We start from the raw sequence: 18,603 nt of genomic DNA, 5'->3' as shown, positions 1-18,603 counted from the left end.
TGCAACGCCAGACAGCTACCGGTCAGTTGGGAATCAATTTGGAGTGGGCAAATCTACTGTGGGGGCTGCTGTGATGCAAGTAGCCCACGCAATCAAAGATCTGCTGATATCAAGGGTAGTGACCCTGGGAAATGTGCAGGTCATAGTGGATGGCTTTGCTGCAATGGGATTCCCTAACTGTGGTGGGGCTATAGACGGAACCCATATCCCTATCTTGGCACCGGAGCACCAAGCCGGCGAGTACATAAACCGCAAGGGGTACTTTTCGATAGTGCTGCAAGCTCTGGTGGATCACAAGGGACGTTTCACCAACATCAACGTGGGATGGCCAGGAAAGGTGCATGATGCTCGCATCTTCAGGAACTCTGGTCTGTTTCAAAAGCTGCAGGAAGGGACTTTATTCCCAGACCAGAAAATAACTGTTGGGGATGTTGAAATGCCTATATGTATCCTTGGGGACCCAGCCTACCCCTTAATGCCATGGCTCATGAAGCCGTACACAGGCAGCCTGGACAGTAGTCAGGAGTTGTTCAACTACAGGCTGAGCAAGTGCAGAATGGTGGTAGAATGTGCATTTGGACGTTTAAAGGCGCGCTGGCGCAGTTTACTGACTCGCTTAGACCTCAGCGAAACCAATATTCCCACTGTTATTACTGCTTGCTGTGTGCTCCACAATATCTGTGAGAGTAAGGGGGAGACGTTTATGGCGGGGTGGGAGGTTGAGGCAAATCGCCTGGCTGCTGGTTACGCGCAGCCAGACACCAGGGCGGTTAGAAGAGCACAGGAGGGCGCGGTACGCATCAGAGAAGCTTTGAAAACCAGTTTTATGACTGGCCAGGCTACGGTGTGAAAGTTCTGTTTGTTTCTCCTTGATAAAACCCCCCGCCCCTTGGTTCACTCTACTTCCCTGTAAGCTAACCACCCGCCCCTCCTCCCTTCAATCACCGCTTGCAGAGGCAATAAAGTCATTGTTGCTTCACATTCATGCATTCTTTATTCATTCATCATACAAATAGGGGGATGACTACCAAGGTAGCCCAGGAGGGGTGGTGGAGGAGGGAAGGAAAATGCCACACAGCACTTTAAGCACAGCACTTTAAAAGTTTACAACTTTAAAATTTATTGAATGACAGCCTTCTTTTTTTTGGGCAATCCTCTGTGGTGGAGTGGCTGGTTGGCCGGAGGCCCCCCCACCGCGTTCTTGGGCGTCTGGGTGTGGAGGCTATGGAACTTGGGGAGGAGGGCGGTTGGTTACAGAGGGGCAGCAGTGGCAGTCTGTGCTCCAGCTGCCTTTGCTGCAGCTCAACCATACACTGGAGCATACTGGTTTGGTCCTGCAGCAGCCTCAGCATTGAATCCTGCCTCCTCTCATCACGCTGCCGCCACATTTGAGCTTCAGCCCTGTCTTCAGCCCGCCACTTACTCTCTTCAGCCCGCCACCTCTCCTCCCGGTCATTTTGTGCTTTCCTGCACTCTGACATTATTTGCCTCCACGCATTCGTCTGTGCTCTGTCAGTGTGGGAGGACAGCATGAGCTCGGAGAACATTTCATCGCGAGTGCGTTTTTTTTTCTTTCTAAGCTTCACTAGCCTCTGGGAAGGAGAAGATCCTGTGATCATTGAAACACATGCAGCTGGTGGAGAAAAAAAAAGGGAGAGCGGTATTTAAAAAGACACATTTTATAAAACAGTGGCTACACTCTTTCAGGGTAAACCTTGCTGTTAACATTACATACATAGCACATGTGCTTTCGTTACAAGGTCGCATTTTGCCTCCTCCCACCGCGTGACTACCCCCTCAACCTTCCCCCCTCCCTGTGGCTAACAGCGAGGAACATTTCTGCTTAGCCACAGGCAAACAGCCCAGCAGGAATGGGCTCCTCTGAGTGTCCCCTGAAGAAAAGCACTCTATTTCAACCAGGTGACCATGAGTTAGATCTCACTCTCCTGAGGATAACACAGAGAGATAAAAAACGGATGTTGTTTGAATGCCAGCAAACATACACTGCAATGCTTTGTTGTACAATGATTCCCGAGTACGTGTTACTGGCCTGGAGTGGTAAAGTGTCCTACCATGAAGGACGCAATAAGGCTGCCCTCCCCAGAAACCTTTTGCAAAGGCTTTAGGACTACATCTAGGAGAACCGCAAATGCCAGGGCAAAGTAATCCTTTCACATGCTTGCTTTTAAACCATGTATAGTATTTTAAAAGGTACACTCACCAGAGGTCCCTTCTCCGCCTGCTGGGTCCAGGAGGCAGCCTTGGGTGGGTTCGGGGGGTACTGGCTCCAGGTCTAGGGTGAGAAACAGTTCCTGGCTGTCTTCTCCGCTTGCTTGCTGTGAGCTATCTACAACCTCCTCCTCATCATCATCTTCTTCGTCCCCAAAACCTGCTTCCGTATTGCCTCCATCTCCATTGAAGGAGTCAAACAACACGGCTGGGGTAGTGGTGGCTGAACCCCCTAAAATGGCATGCAGCTCATCATAGAAGCGGCATGTTTGGGGCTCTGACCCAGAGTGGCTGTTCGCCTCTCTGGTTTTCTGGTAGGCTTGCCTCAGCTCCTTCAGTTTCAAGCTGGACTGCTTCGGATCCCTGTTATGGCCTCTGTCCTTCATACCCTGGGAGATTTTCACAAAGGTTTTGGCATTTAGAAAACTGGAACGGAGTTCTGATAGCACGGATTCCTCTCCCCAAACAGCGATCAGATCCCGTACCTCCCGTTCGGTCCATGCTGGAGCTCTTTTGCGATTCTGGGACTCCATCATGGTTACCTGTGCTGATGAGCTCTGCATGGTCACCTGCAGCTTGCCACGCTGGCCAAACAGGAAATGAGATTCAAAAGTTCGCGGTTCTTTTCCTGTCTACCTGGCCAGCGCATCTGAGTTGAGAGCGCTGTCCAGAGCGGTCATAATGGAGCACTCTGGGATAGCTCCCGGAGGCCAATACCATCGAATTCTGTCCACAGTACCCCAAATTCGAGCCGGCAATGTCGATTTAAGCGCTAATCCACTTGTCAGGGGTGGAGTAAGGAAATCGATTTTAAGAGCCCTTTAAGTCGAAATAAAGGGCTTCATTGTGTGGACGGGTGCAGGTTTACATCGATTTAACGCTGCTAAATTTGACCTAACGTCCTAGTGTAGACCAGGGCTCAGAAGTAGATCAGGATCTTGCATGACTGAGTTCTCAGATGTGAACTAAGCCTATTCTGGTCTGCCTTTAAGTATAAATATTTTGACCCATATCGAAGTACAAAACAAACTCAAGGACTGAGTTCCAGCTCATCAAAACCTCTCTTACTATGCTGGAGGTGTTTTAAACAAATCACAAACTTATTCCAGGTATATTGGAAAGTACAGAACTGTAGAGACACATGTTGCTGCTTCCTTTAACAGAAAACACTGTTATTTGCCTGGATCTGCCCATTTGAGAAGTCAGTGAGACACTCTATAGTTAAGCAGGTGCTTCTACTTATCAGGTATTTGCATTGCTTGCTAGTGCAAATACAAACTAACTATGAAAGCAAAGAAGTCACTTCAGCTGTGACACGGGCAGAAGGCCTTGTTATTAAGTTGTTTATACATTCCAAAAACTAGTTAAATGTTTGTCAGAGAAGAAGGTGTGCTGACAATGTTGCTTGATGCATATTTCAAGGGCAGAAATGAAGCCATGCTTCCATATTTTGCAGACATAAATCACCAGGAAGATTGTCATAAAAGGCTGCACTCCATGACATTGTCTTCAATTGGTTAGTCTCTAAGGTGCCACAAGTACTCCTTTTCTTTTTGCGAATACAGACTAACACGGCTGCTACTCTGAAACCATTCTTCCTCTCTGGCTCTCGTATGAAGGAAAAGTACATCTCTTGAACTAGGATCTGTTCCTGGGCTATTCCAAAGTAGCGGCCATGAGGGAGGACAAGGAAAATTACAGATAGAACCAGCCTCAGCAGTGGTAAAAATGTTAGTACATCATTTTGAATTCATGAGTGCAATTGTAACCCACTTAGATAAGGATGACATAGAGGTTCACAGCTGTTTTCACATGAGTTTTAAGACACTTTATTCTCTTTGCAAAGTGAGCTCCTTAATAAGGTTGTGTTTATTTATCTGGCTTTTGGCATGAGATAAAATGAAGTTATACCAAATCTCAGTACATAAACCCTAACAAGTGTATCAGACGCTCATAGATTGTAAAGCAAAATAACTGCAGAGACATCGTGGTTAAACTGAAGTGGAGGCATCAAAATATGTCTAAAATTAAACCCTGAGCAAGGTTACTTAGAGGCTAGAATCAGTCAAAGATGACGATGGCTCTAAGCATTTTAACCTCACAGACCTGCTACAGCTGCGGCCTGGGCCCCAGTGATCTAATAATAGTGCTGCACGGAAGCACGAATGCAGCTTGTGAAACTCATCCTCTTGGTTTGTCATCTAGTGGAGGGATAGGACAACTGTGGTGGTAATGCAATCAGCACAGAGCTGATCACATCGCTCGAGATAGATGCCTACCAGCTCTCAAAGGGCACAGGAGATAGGAAGGAAATTCCATCCAGTTCTTTTTTGTCTCACTCTTAGTCATCATGGAACTGAGACTCTCAGGTGGGTGGGATGAGTTACAAAGGAAAATAATGAGGTAAATCTCTGAATCCTATATGAGGTAAATCTCTGAATCTTACACACAGACATCTTCAGTACGGTTAAGGGGGAAAGAACTGGCTGAAACCCACACTCTTGGTGTGAACCATGATCTAATACTGACCCCAAAGTATCCAGTAATTAATATGAGGCCACGGATTTTAAAAACAATTGAATTTGAATAACCCACACGACAAATACATTTAATCACAACACCAAGCTCTCCAGCTAGCAGTTGTCAGGAATCTCTACTAAACCTCCTGTTACAGTGAAGATCATTCACTCCTACTTCCCTGTATGCGTTTTACATGTGCTGGACAAACTAAGAGTCAGGCAAAAAGGGACTGTGAAGCAACAAAATGGAAGGGTATGTTTTACATTTCCACCCTGCTTTCTGCCTTCTTCTCCACCTGCAGTGTCATGCCTCAAGAAAAGCCCGCTAGATACTTTTCAACATCACAAATATTTAGACACCATCCCCCTGGGTGGTGGTGCAGGAATGGAAAAAAATTGCCAGGCATCTCTGAGAGATCAATAATACCCTACAGGAAATTAAATAATCCTTTATTAATCTGATTAATAAGCCTGATACATGGAGGAACAGATCAACGACATGGAAAATAAAATGCATGCCCTGCAGCAAAGAATGTCAGCTATGGAAATGGAAGTGTCTTTACTTTTATCCAAAATAAATAATCTTGCAAATGAGGCTAGGAGACCAAAATGACTTCTGGGGCTTATCAAAGGGCTCCGTGGAGGGGGATACTTGCCACTATTTTTGGAAAGCAATTACACAATCACTTGGGAACTGGTACTTTCCCCATATTCATGCAACAATAGGAAGCACAGAGATTTGTCTTTACCTTCTGATAATGGACCCACATTAACGCAAGGTGTGTAAGTGCTTTAAGCACATGAGTAATCCCATGGTACTACTAAATTTTGGCTTTGCAGAACGAGCGTCCTAAAAACCACTGGAAATGGAACAGAATGAGGTTTCCTATTGTAATGATAAAGGGAGGAACAAGGAGAAATATCTGTAGGGGGATATAGCTTGCCGGCAGTGAGTTGTAATAACATAGTATTTTCATTTCTGGGGCTTTGCCACCTCGGCTGCCACAGCATACAGAAAATTCATGGGAGCAATGGCTTTCCTGGGACTGTTTATGAGAAGACTGGACTAATCCAGTGTAGGGTCATTGGTGGGGTGTTGTTTTATGTGGGGAATTTTTTTTTTTTTAGTGGGTCTGGCCCTCAGTTGTATTAATTTGTCCAGGAAGGGTTGACCACTGCAAGCAGAATTCATTTGAGGCAATTGAATTAACTAACTAAAGTTTAGTTTTGAGGCTGGATTTGAGCTTTGGAAGAGGTACTGTCAGCCAGCACAGGGCAGAGCTGAGTTATATGACTCTCATGGGCATTGCTTTTCTAAACCCATGCTTTCCTTTTCATTTGGACAGGATGACAAGTGGATTTTGTTAAGTGGTTCCTTTTCTCTCTGCTTTGTTTCTATTATTTTGGGTGCTTGGTTGATTTTTGCTCTGATGAAGTTGACATTTTAGGGTCACCTCTCTCATGTGAACCTCCCTATTTGAAACCTAATTCTGTAGAATCACAACAACATTTAATGTCTTTAAACTTGTCAACTGCAGCAGGACCAGAGGGACTTTGAGGTCAACTCAGCTCAGCAATGCTCAGCTCTTGCTCCCAGGTACTCACTTTTGCAATTGAGTCATGCTCAAAACTATTAAAATCCCACTCCCTGTTAAACACTGGAGAAGAGTGAACTCAGATGGGGGTCTGCTGTGTGCTCCGCAAACTCTTACTGGATCCTGAGGCTCAGGCCTGGAAAAGCCCAGCTGGGTGTCACCAAATATGAAGGTTCTGCAGTAAGGAATTAGTGTATTATTGTGCTACCAATGTGAGAGGCCGAATAGAATCCAGCTCATCCTGCCATGGCTGTGTTGGGTCTGCAGTGCTAGCCAGGCAGTACTGCTAACTTATTTCAGACAGTAAAATAAAAAGATATGATTCTCAATACATCCAGGGGCCACAATTGTGGAGTAATCCATGTTGCCGACTCTTGCAATGTTCCTTAAACTCCAGCTCCTCAAGTCCTGTGATTACGTGAGAATTTTAGCTTTTACTTTTAAAAAGTATGTTTCTTGCTCTGCTGGTTGCAGAAAAATGCCTGGAAACGTGACCTGAGGGCCACCGAAAGGCTCATTGATCAAAAGGAAAAGAACCCTCAATGTATTATTTTTTAAGAATCTCATGATTTTTAACCCAGTCATGATTTTTGACGAGGCTAACTCATGATTTCTGAATGCTTGGGACAGGCAGTACTGAGTAATACCATGTTAAAAATAGCCAGTTTTCTGACCATAAATGCATGTTAAGGTCCCATCCAAAAGACCCTTAGACATAGTAAATCACATAGTACTGAGTTTATCTGTCTGGGAGGGCTTGAAGGGCTACATCTGTTAGGATTGTGGTTCCAGAGAGTCTTAGCATTTTAGACCAGATACTTCAATTTCTAATTGATTCCTTTCAATTTTCTTTTAATTTTTAGTTTTTCCAGGAGAGGTTCTATAACAATGCATTGCGGCACTTAAGTAGGGCCAGAGTTAAGAGTGCGCAGTAGTACCATTGAAATCAGTGGGTCTGTGAATTTAGAAAGGTACTACTCAAAGTGAATGATGGTGGCATCTTTGGGCCGATAATGCTTCCAATTTCAAATCACTCTAACTCAACACATTAACTCATCAATTTATCAGCCACACCTTCAGCTCTGCTTTCATTTTGTTTCTAGCTCAATAGACAAATGTGATTCTAATTCCTACGTCCTCTTTAATATAAGGTACTGTACACAGTTTGGTAAAACTGGGACAAGATGGCAGGTTTGCAAAGTGAGAGATGGATTTGACAGTCTTCTCTCTTTCTGCTAAGGTGTGTTCGCACCAGGCTGTAATCATAGTGAAAGACATGCTTGATTGAAATTAATCTTTCACTTACTCTAGAGAGTGTCTTTGTTAGGTGGAAATGAAGAACTATGTGTAACCGGTAAAAATGTTTGTTGAAAATTTAGCCTTTTAATATTGAGTGCGGAGATTCTGTTATGTTATACAAGCATGTTTTCAGATTAGATTCATTGGAAGCTTATCATTATAACTGATTTATTTTTAAATGGGTTTTCCGTAAAGCAATATTCAGAGGTTAGGGAGAATACATTTTAGACTATGGTGAGAAATGTCACATACTACTGTTGCAGACTAAGACGTGGCTTTGAGACTGTATGTGAGAGATGGTAAAAGTGACTCATTTTTGTAATACACAAGGTGTAATCCTAACTGAATGGGGTTTATAGGCATCAGCCATATGGCAATCAGTGTTTGTCAGGCTATGAAAGATGACATTTCAAACTATCAGGGGAATATTGACCAATCTTTCCCATTTTGAGTACAATTTATTGAAGCAATTGACTGGCAGGAGGACAGCTTTTAACAACAACATCAGGAAAAAAGTAACGTAATCCAGGCAGGTTTCTGATATATGATGACCTATAAAAAGGTGTGAGGAAGGCTGAATGGATACTTTGCCACTGGTGATAAACAAGGAAGAGGAATGTTGGAATAGATGTTTAGCACCTGTCCATATTATGAGAAGATTAGAGGGCAGCAGCTAATTTTCAGATAAGTATATGGGGCTAAATTCACTCCACAACACCAACTAACTTTAACAGGAATTGCATCCACTTGCACAAGGCTGAATTTGGTCCATACTCTGACACTTTGGGGAGGACTTATCTACATATGACTTGATGTTTGATGTTATATACTCTCTGTATGTATCTATATCAAACGAAATTCTTGCACCTAGCAGAGAGCTAACAATGGAGGGTCATTAACCTTGATGATTATCCATTCAAATGAAACACCCTTAGACAGAGACCTGGCCACCAGAAAAACCCTTTTTTTCAAGTCTAGATTCTAGGTGGGTGGTGATCAAGTAACAGATTACCCGATGGGGATTTTGACATTGATCTTGGGAGTGGAAGCCTGACCACCTAGCAAAGGGGAGTGGAAGCCTATAAAAAGATGGTTCTCTCACTGGCCATTTTAGGGAGAACATAACAGATCAGAACTAAGAGACAAGGCTGTGCAGGAGGAGAAGAGAAAGGGCCCTAGAGAATTATGACCTAATCCAAAAAACACTTGAGTTCTTTTTCCTTTGTTGTCCTTTGTATTAGGAAAGGTGAGTTTCTTTTTTGGGGACTGCCAGCCACACCTCTTTTTCTTCTGTCTCGCTCTCTCAATTTTAATAATTTGCTCTCATGCTCACTGGAAAAAGAGAGCGAAGTGACAATAGCTAGCATTTTGTAATTTTGTTCACACACTGACTAATGTGTTAGTCCCTCAACCCATGGCCTCAGTATCCCTAATCTCTCCCAACATACATGTGCTACTACACACAGCATGTAACCATTAGTAGCTAAGGGTCTTGACTCTACTCCTGAGAAACTCGATCGCAAAACTCCCATTGGCTTCAACGGCACCAGATCAAACTTTAACACAGGGGGTTCTGTTAGCAGAGATGTAGCAGTATATTACAATAAAACCTTAAAAAACCTGTCTTTTATGATCCCTTTTTAAAAGATATAGTCATCTTAAAATATGTTGATCCCAAAATAAGTGAAAATTGTAACTTTTTTTTAAGGGCATGATCCAATTCAGTGGGAGTTGAAGGGGGACTTAAACAATTTGTAGGATTAAGCCCTTAGAAAAGTCTGCTTTTATTTCTCATGTTGGCTAAGTTCTTTTTCTTTTACAAAGGATACTGTTACTGTAAGGAGGACATTTGGTTGATCATAGCTTTAGGCCTTTCACAAAAATTGTCACATAGTGCACTAAAGGCAACCTTTCTCACATAGTAGATCACTGCAATTAATTGTTTAGACACATAATTTTACCACAGGGAAAGAACATATCATTATGTTGATTGGGCAAGGATGCATTATTAATGGTCTGAATTGGCTCATAGTCAAAGGACACAAACCAGCAATTCCTGTTGAAGCATCACACCAAGATTTGTAGCTGTATAATGATATTCTGCTGTTGCAATATTATTAAGATTCTCTCCGTGCAACTTGTAAGAATTGAGCCTTAATTAAACTTGATTCCCCCCCCCCAAAACATGAGATCATTTAATTTCTTTGTTACTGTGCTGCATTTACCCTTTTCCCCCCTAGCAATCTGCTAAGATTTCAGATAGCTAGCTTTTCACTATGTACTGTTGAGTGGTCAACAGTTTTACACTTAAAAAAACAAAGTGGATGACCTTGACTTGTACAGAGATTAAATGCTACTCCATTTAGAGCTGTTGGTATCCTTTTCTTCCAAGAAGTCATCTTGAAAAAGAAAAAAGGAGTTTATGAAGGATGTTACAGGATTTTGCAGAGTGGAAGTCAAAAGAGTGGTCATATTCTAACATTTATTTATTCTCTGCGCAGTGTAGAGGAAGCAATTTTATAGCTATTCTTAAATTGTACAGGATCCTTTCTGTGAATTAATTACCATGCAATATAATACAATTCAGGTCTTGTATCTTTCAAGCAAATGTATTCTAAAGCATTTTGGTGCTGATTACAATCTATATATACAAATAAGTGCACTATGGAGGGTACAGTACATCAAACGAGTAACGTCTGTAGACATGATAGGGCAGGATGAAAGGGGGTGGAATGAGTATGTTTCAAAGAGAATAACTGAGAACAAACAGGTTTTTTTTTTGTTTGTTTTTCGGTAGAGAGAGAAGTTATAGGACAGAGAGAAGATGTGGGTCTTGAGATACAATATGAAGATTTTATTCCAGATGGACTCTATTAACTGTACCATAAGGCACTGCAGAGTCTCTAAGTATGATACATTTTCCATATATTGTGTTTTATTAATGATCATTCTTTTGTTTGTTTCTAGGCACCAAAGGCTCCCATGATCCCAGCGGACAATGAGCTACTTCATATACATTGAATATGAAGATACACACTGTTGGCTGGCAGCAGGGGGAAGGCTAAGCTGCACAGCGGTTCTCAAACTTCATTGCACCGTGACTCCCTTCTGACAACAAAAATCACTACCTGACCCCACAAGAGGGAATCAAAGCCTGAGCCTGCCTTTGCCCTGCTGCCCTGGGCAGGGGGCTAAGGCCAAAGCCCGAGTCCCACCGCCCCAGGTTGGGGAGGGGGAAGGGCAAAGCCAAAGCCCAACGATTTCACCCCTGGGCAGGGGTCCTGTAATCTGAGACCCACCACCCAGGCTGAAGCTGAAACACGAGTCTTACTGCTCAGGCTTCCGGCCTCGGACCCCAGCAATAACAACAGCCCGGATAACCCCATTAAAATGGGGATGCGACCAGTGTTCCCTCTAATTTTTTTACACGCATGTGTGGAATGAATTTTGTTATGTGCACCAATATGGAGGGGACGTGTGACACATCACCTTCATATTGGTGCACATAGCAAAATTCGTGGGGTGGGGGTGGGGCCGAGGGGTTCGGCGCGTGGGAGTGGGCTCAGGAATGGGGCAGAGGGTTCCAGGGAGGGGTTTTGGGGTGTGGGCTCTGGGGTGGGGCTGGGGATGTGGTTTTTGGGGTGCAGGCTGCCCGGTGCTGCGGTGGGGAGAGGGGACTCCCCCATAGCCCTCTCTCACCGCAGTAGCTCAGGGCACAGACAGCAGCGCCTCTCCCCAGCTGCAGCAGCTCTGGTGGGCCAGGGCTGGGCTGAGGGAGGGGCTCCTCTCCCCTGGCTGCAGCAAGTCCAGGCAGGTCCTTGTTAGGGCCAGGGGCGGGGCGCCTCTCCCCACTGCGTCAGATCTGCCCTGGGAGAGCAGCATCTCTCCCCGCTGCAGCCCTGAGCCTCCGCGTGGGGCTTAATAGGCAGCCGCGCAGCTTAGAGGGAACTTAGGTTGAGACCCTCTTTGGGGTCCTGACCCACAGTTTGAGAACCGCCGCGCTATTCTGAAGAGTCTGGTTGGAAACTCAGCACATTTGGCCAATGCACGTTGGTGGGCAGCTCCCCCATGAAATTCCATTTCCCCACTGAATTTACCACTTACAAGCATATATTTGCTGGGGGTTGCTGCTCCTCCAATCTAATGATGCTGACTGCCAATATCCAACCGAACTTCATGGTTACTGCTTAAGTTTTATCAGCTTGGCCTCATTACAGACCATTGTAGTTCCATTCGAACTTGAAATTTCAGACTGACTTTTCTGGCGAGATACCTAAATGGAAAAGAACGTTGTGTCATATCCCATTACGAGCCTCGGGCGACAGTGATTTCCCCCCGCCATCAGTATTGACTCAGTAAGCAGCATAGGGAAGTATAATCAGGAATCAGAATAGGTGATGGGATTACATTGCTTCTCCAGATGCTAGTTTTTATGGCTTATTTTTATTTTCAGTCTTTTGCATTTTTGTGAATGAAGGGTAAAATGTATGCCAGAAAAAGCACCCAGATAAAATGAAATCTTCCTCATTTTGAGCATTCTGGGGGAGGATCTTTGTGCATTTTAAGAGTCAAGAGGAAGATTGATCTGTGTAATGAAGTTACTTTGATTTATACTGTCAAATGGAGAATAAAATCGTGCATTTTTTTTTAAAAAAAAGCTTAATCTGTTTCGTGACTGATTGATTTAATTAAAAAACAAGGAACAAGGATCAAAGTCCCTGCCCAAGAGAGCTGGTAATCTAGGATTTGTAAAAAATGATGGGAGTAGGACAAGATAGTGACACAAAAGCGATCGGAAAAGAAAAAAGAATATATAGAAAAAGATAATTTTACAAGCTTTCCCCAATGCATTTTGAATATACATGCTAACTTTGATGATTTTTTTCCCCTCTAACTGAAGCAGGATTTCATATCATTTACAAGGTGTTGCAAGTCGTCTTCTGCACTGGGTGCTAAAAGGTTTATCACAATGGTTTTCACAGGATCTTTAAGTCTGTACATGTACCACTGGTTGTATATAACACTTAATTTTTCAGTTGGTCACCTAGAAGCATATTCCATCTTGCTTGACAAGTGTGTTAAACCACACCAAGTGCAAATTGTTCTTGCTTCTATAGGTTGTGGTTTGTTTGTTTTCTATCAGAGATACTTCATTGGCATCATGTATAGCACCTGTGAATAGCTAACTAAGGGTCACAGTTGTTTTGGGTGTTTTTTAAAGCAGCTTATTGTCTACAGTTAGAGTCAATAACCACATGTCTTACGTAATTGCTGTGGGGTCTGTCTTAGTCTTGCTCAGGTTAATTCTAATTCAATAGCATAAAATTCCCTCCCACAGTTTTGCACATCACAAATTTCTTGTCTAAGATGACCTCCTTCTTTCTATGGAGCCTGTAGTCACAATTACACATATAGTGACTGTACAAGGAAGGGTTCCCACACTTGTAACTGATTAATTAGGTAAGTATTATTCATATTCATGTAATTGCACATGCACAGAGAGATAAGGGATATCAGTAGAAAAGACCAGTGAACTAGATCCATGAAGAGAAACATCGTGGGCTCTGAACCATAAGCAGCTCAACTTTGTTTTGAAGATCGGAAGTTTGATTGCTAGGTTTGACAGTATTTCACTCAAGTTTGTGAACGTTTTCATTGCCGGGCTTTCACATGATATTCTGGGAATGCCTGGAGACATTTCAGATCCTTCATCTGAATCCTGTGTTTTGGGGTGGCTCGGGTGATTGTGGATCCTTTTGGTATGTTTCATTATGTCCCAAAGTACAGTACAGATCTTTTTCTAAAAAAGTTCGAAGATTAAAATGGCATAATAGTGTTACCCATCTGAAATAAACAAAAAGTATTCTTTTAATCAAACATTTCTGTTCTTTACTCTGCTTAATGTCTGCCATAACAAATGTGCTCTTTCAAAGCAAAACAAAATTTGACTCATGATACATATTTGAATTTAATTTTAAAATGACTTCACCAAGATATATTGGTACGAAGATACAAAATAGATGTATAACCTCTATTATGGGTCACAATACAGCAGGCTCAATTCTTCAGTATTAATGGGTTGTCATTTATCATTATTGCTAATATTTAATTTTACTATTTATTTGATATTTCTACATTCCCGCAAATCATGTTGGGCACGCTGCAGAACAAATACAAAGACACAGTCTTTGCCCTGAAGAATTTACCATCAAATTTTAGAAGGAACATGACAGATGAGATTAACAAATGATGGGAAAGGGATGGGCTGAGGGTTACAGTGATAAGATCACATGTTTATTCTGTCATTTTATACTTGGATTGTAGGCTCTCCAGGGCAGGGACTGTTTTTTGTTTGTACAGCAACTAGCAAAATGGTACCCTGATCCATGGTTGGGGGCCTAGGAAATATTGTATTTTTTTAATAAAATCAACCTTGTAATAAATTTTTGTACACTCAATTAGCTGTGCAATGGAATGTTTTGACTATGGTGAATTACTTCACACCACATGGGCAATGCAGCAGAAGTGAGTTTTATGGAAGGATTTGAATGAAGAGGGTTTGCTGGTTTAGCAAATAGGCATGAGGGCATCATGAAAATTAAAGAAAACAAACAAAAACAAACAACAAGGCAGTCCTGCAGCCCCTGTCATGTGGGACTCTTCTTTAGTGTAATTGGAGTTGTATGCGCAGGGCTTGCAAGTTTGGGTCTTTGTATTTAAATTAATGTCAACAACAAGATACATTCCTAGCCAGTTTTCAAGGTAAGACCAAGGGCTGAGCTCTTGAAGCAAAAGTAGGCTACATGACCTTTATATCATAAATACCATTCTTGTTCACTGCCAGGTTTTGCTCAGTGACATTCACTAGAACGATAAGAAATGAAACGTACTAACATACCGTTATAAAAATAGTTAAAATATTATTTATTTTCTAATCTCTCATAATGGTGTTAAAATAAACTCAATAAACTTTGGTAGTAAATTTAAATTAAGAAGAAATTGCATTTAAATAACATTAAAGTTACGACACAGAATGACAAAAGTCAGGAAATTCAAAACCTAAACATATACATCCAGACTGAGGAAAAAGGGACAAAGGACAAAGAAGCAAGTTAAGGATGGGCCTGTCAAACTCATCTCTGTGTTTCTTGATTTGTGTAATTCCAAAGTTGCTAGCATTATCCTCCCCGTGTGATCAAGCAAGAGAACATAGTAGAACTGCAGCTCTAGGCAACCACAGAAGGCAAGGGTTAATATTTTTTAATTGTAATTTCTTTTTGCATTTAATTTTTTTTTGGAAAAGAAAAGGAAAAAAATAACATCTTTGCATAGGAAGATGGAGACATAAAGCAAAAGAGTAAGCTACACAATGCCTTGGGAGCTTATATCTTTCTGTTTAATATCCAGAATCATTTACTTGATAAAAGAAGTGGTTCACTGAGTAAATACAGGGGGGCTGGAATAATTTTTATAGTAGGGTGCTGAGAGCCATTGACCCAAACTGTAAACCCGTATATAATGGAAACCACTTCAAGCCAGGGGATGTTGCAGCAACACCCGCACCATTAGTTCCAGCACCTATGAGTAAATGTAGATGTTTTGTGGAAAGTCAGGGGCTACTTCTATAAGGTGCTGAGCACTTGCTGCAAATTGACAAGGGCCAAAATCTCACATATGCAAATACATGAGCAGCTGGAAATAAGGAGGAATGGTAACGTATATGTATGTGAGGTGTAAGTTCTTTTCTTTATAAATATATACAGGGGAACTTAGACAACATCATTCATGAGAAGATCTCAAAGCATCTTACAAACATTAATATTTTCAAAGTACCCTGTGAGATAACACTATTACCTAACTAGTTCTTACGTAGATCTCAAACCCACTTTTCAACCAGTTTTGTTGGGATGGGGAAAGCGATGCCTGAAGAGATGAGTGATTTGCCCAACATCCGTTTTTTTAATCAGCAAAAAGGTGGCAACTTTATCACGTGTCTTCCATCAGAATTTTATCCCACTCACCATTAGCCAGTGGTGGGCCTCAGGGACGTGCTGGATGCCACTTCCTGCAGCTCCCATTGGCCAGACTGTGGCCTCTGGGAGCTCCGGGGGGCTGTGCCTGTGGATGGTCAACATCAGCAAAAGTCTCACGGCCTTCAATCAGATTAACCTGTTAGGCCGCCTGTGGGCTGCAGGTTGCCCACCACTGGCCTACATGGTGCTTATATACTAATATGATGGGGACTATAACAAATACATAGGAAGTCCCACCTGGCGGAGTTCATAGAAGAAACCAATACCTCCGCTCTGCTTTCTACCAAATTGCACTTGTGCCTGAAGTTTTCCTTATGATTCTCTCTGCAGTGTGTAATGGTCTGGAGTACCATGTGTGCACACACTGCTTTTGGGGTCACTACATATCCTGCAGGGGAGGACAAGGAAAACTGTCGTTATTGAATTTTTCCCATTATGCACAATCTCCAACATACCAGAAACTCTTACTGGAGAATTTGCTTTATTTTTTATAGTTCAGAGATTTGTGTTTCTTCAGAGACTGAGGCTTTGTTTACACTGCCAATTGAACGACAAAACTTTTGTTGTTCACAGGTGCCCCCCCCCCCGGCAAAAGACAAAAGTTTTGCTGTGGCAAGTGGCAGTGTAAATGGCTCGTTGTCGGCAGGAGCGCACTGCAAAAGTGCTGACAAACAGCTAAAAGTTGTGTAGTGTAGACAAAGCTGAGAATGATACAGTAAGGGATGGGAGGCAGTGCTTAGTGGGCATTGGCTACTTCTGCAAACATCCTTTTTGTGTTCCTGGCTGACCAATTTGTCGAAACCAATATTAATTCAGCCCTGGAGATAAACCATTCAGAAGAGAGAGATGGAGAGGAAAAGAAGAGTTTTAGACTAAAAGAGAAAACGAGCTGCATAGAGGGAAACAAATCTTACCTGTAGGCAATAAAATCTGGATGCACATGCGCTATTTTTTGGAAAAATTGTGACCGCTAATAACAGGAGTTCTAGATTGCTGTGCTAGAGGCTGGTTGAACTTCACTTACCACTGCTACGGGCTTTGTTAACTGCATATTTTCTTATGAATGGAGGTCTTTTTCTGACAAGTTTTTTGTATAAATTACAGCGACTGTAATGTTGAGTTTTCATGAGACCAGCTCTTCACCACTTGAAGGAAGATGGAGATTAAGAGGTGATCTAGTTTCATGTAGCAAGATATTTCTCTGATCAAGACTGCAATTTATACACTATTGTAATGGAAAAGTAATAAGGTAGCACAAATGGACTATTAAAAGACTTTTTAGAGAAGTGCTATAAATACTTCATTCCTATGTAACTGTTCCAGTGAAAGTGAAGGATGACATTTAAGTACATGTAAAGAGGGAGCTTCATCTCATCTATGGAAGAGTGTGATTTTTATCTTCTTGTGACTCCAAGAGGAGTACATACCCCATGGTTTACATTGGATATTTTCATAAAAACTCCATCCCAGATTGTTATCTGGGATCCAGCCAGATGCTGGAACACACCTTTCTCATTCAGGAGTAAGATACATGGGTTTGTGCCAGACAGGGACAGTTTCAGTTGTTTCATTGTCAAAAGCATAAATGTATTAATAAGGTGGCATTATTATTACACTGCCCTAATGTCCAGTGCCCCTAATTTGGGGTGGGGAGCCAGAGTTCTAGGTGTGCTATAAATATATGATGACACGATCCCTGCTCTGAAGAGCTTGCAAGTTAAGAAGGCAAATAAATAAATGAGTGTGGGAAAGGGATACAACATACAAGGAAAATATCTGAGCCAAAGTCCAGGGGAGTCTTTCCATTGATTTTTTTTGTTTCCTTTTTCCACTCTAACTTTTCAAAATTTCTCCAACTTTGGAAAAGTTACAGAGTGTCAAAGCTATAGGATTTCATTTTTCTTTGTGCCTCACGGTAGCTGCCAAATTTTGAAAAATTAGACTGGGAAAGGAAGGAAAAAAGGAGGGAAAAAATAAAGTAAGTCCTCCAAACCCATCCTACTGCAACCCGTCCCCTGCCCCGAGATTTCATTCATTCTGTTGCATTTAGTGGCGGGAAAAGACGGGGAGGGCAAAATATTAGAAAAATCCAAAATGTCAACATTAAAAAAAGCGTTTTAAAAACGGAATGAAAATGACAATTTTGTTTTGTTTCATTTCAAAACTTCCTGTCACCATTGTGTGTGTGTGTGTGTGTGTGTGTGGTCAAAAACATTTTCTTGTGAAAAATGTTTCCAATTCAATCCTATTTTTGACAGGATAATTTTTCAGTCAAAATCTGAACCCACTCTAAATGGGGAGTGGGGTGGTGGGGGTGGGGGGAGAGAAGTTGAGGCAAACAACCAATCAGCAGACAAGAAATAATGTCTAAAGTTGAAAGGTAAAAACCAGTCAGCTGACCGCAGGGCTGTGAAGGTCCTTGAGGGAGACAAGCAAGGGAGCCCAAGCAGGGTACCTCCCTGTCCTGCTTTGCTGTGTCTGTCTCTTGCTGTGCCTATTTCTGGATGCTGGAGCCACCCCCTATTGGGCCTGCTACTGCCCCTAGAGTGAGTGTGTCCTAAAAGAGGACCCCCCCTGCCCCATCTGGAGTGTGGGTGCTGCGGGAGGGGTCCATGACTTAAATATGTCTTAGCTACCAGAGCTGATCAAAATGATCATGGTCTCTTAGGTGTGTCTGTTAACATAACTCGGCTCCTGTGCGGTTTCTCTATGTGAAGAAATTTCACTGGAAAGGTAGCCCTATTTCATGTTTCGGCAGCACGGAGCACTCTTATGAATAGTTCATAATAAATGCTCCCACACTGAATATAAACATCAATTAAATCTTAATGTTATAGTGTTTACATTTTAAACTACAGGCTGGGAAGCTTGTGTGCGAAGTGTTTAGCCCCAGCTAAGGTGTCTATTATAAGAGAACAATCAAAAGGA

The sequence above is a fragment of the Lepidochelys kempii genome, chromosome 9 (assembly GCF_965140265.1).
Source record: "Lepidochelys kempii isolate rLepKem1 chromosome 9, rLepKem1.hap2, whole genome shotgun sequence".
NCBI classification, from domain to species: Eukaryota; Metazoa; Chordata; order Testudines; family Cheloniidae; genus Lepidochelys; species Lepidochelys kempii.
The sequence above is the reverse complement of the archived record's forward strand: the minus strand, read 5'-3'. Positions refer to the sequence as shown.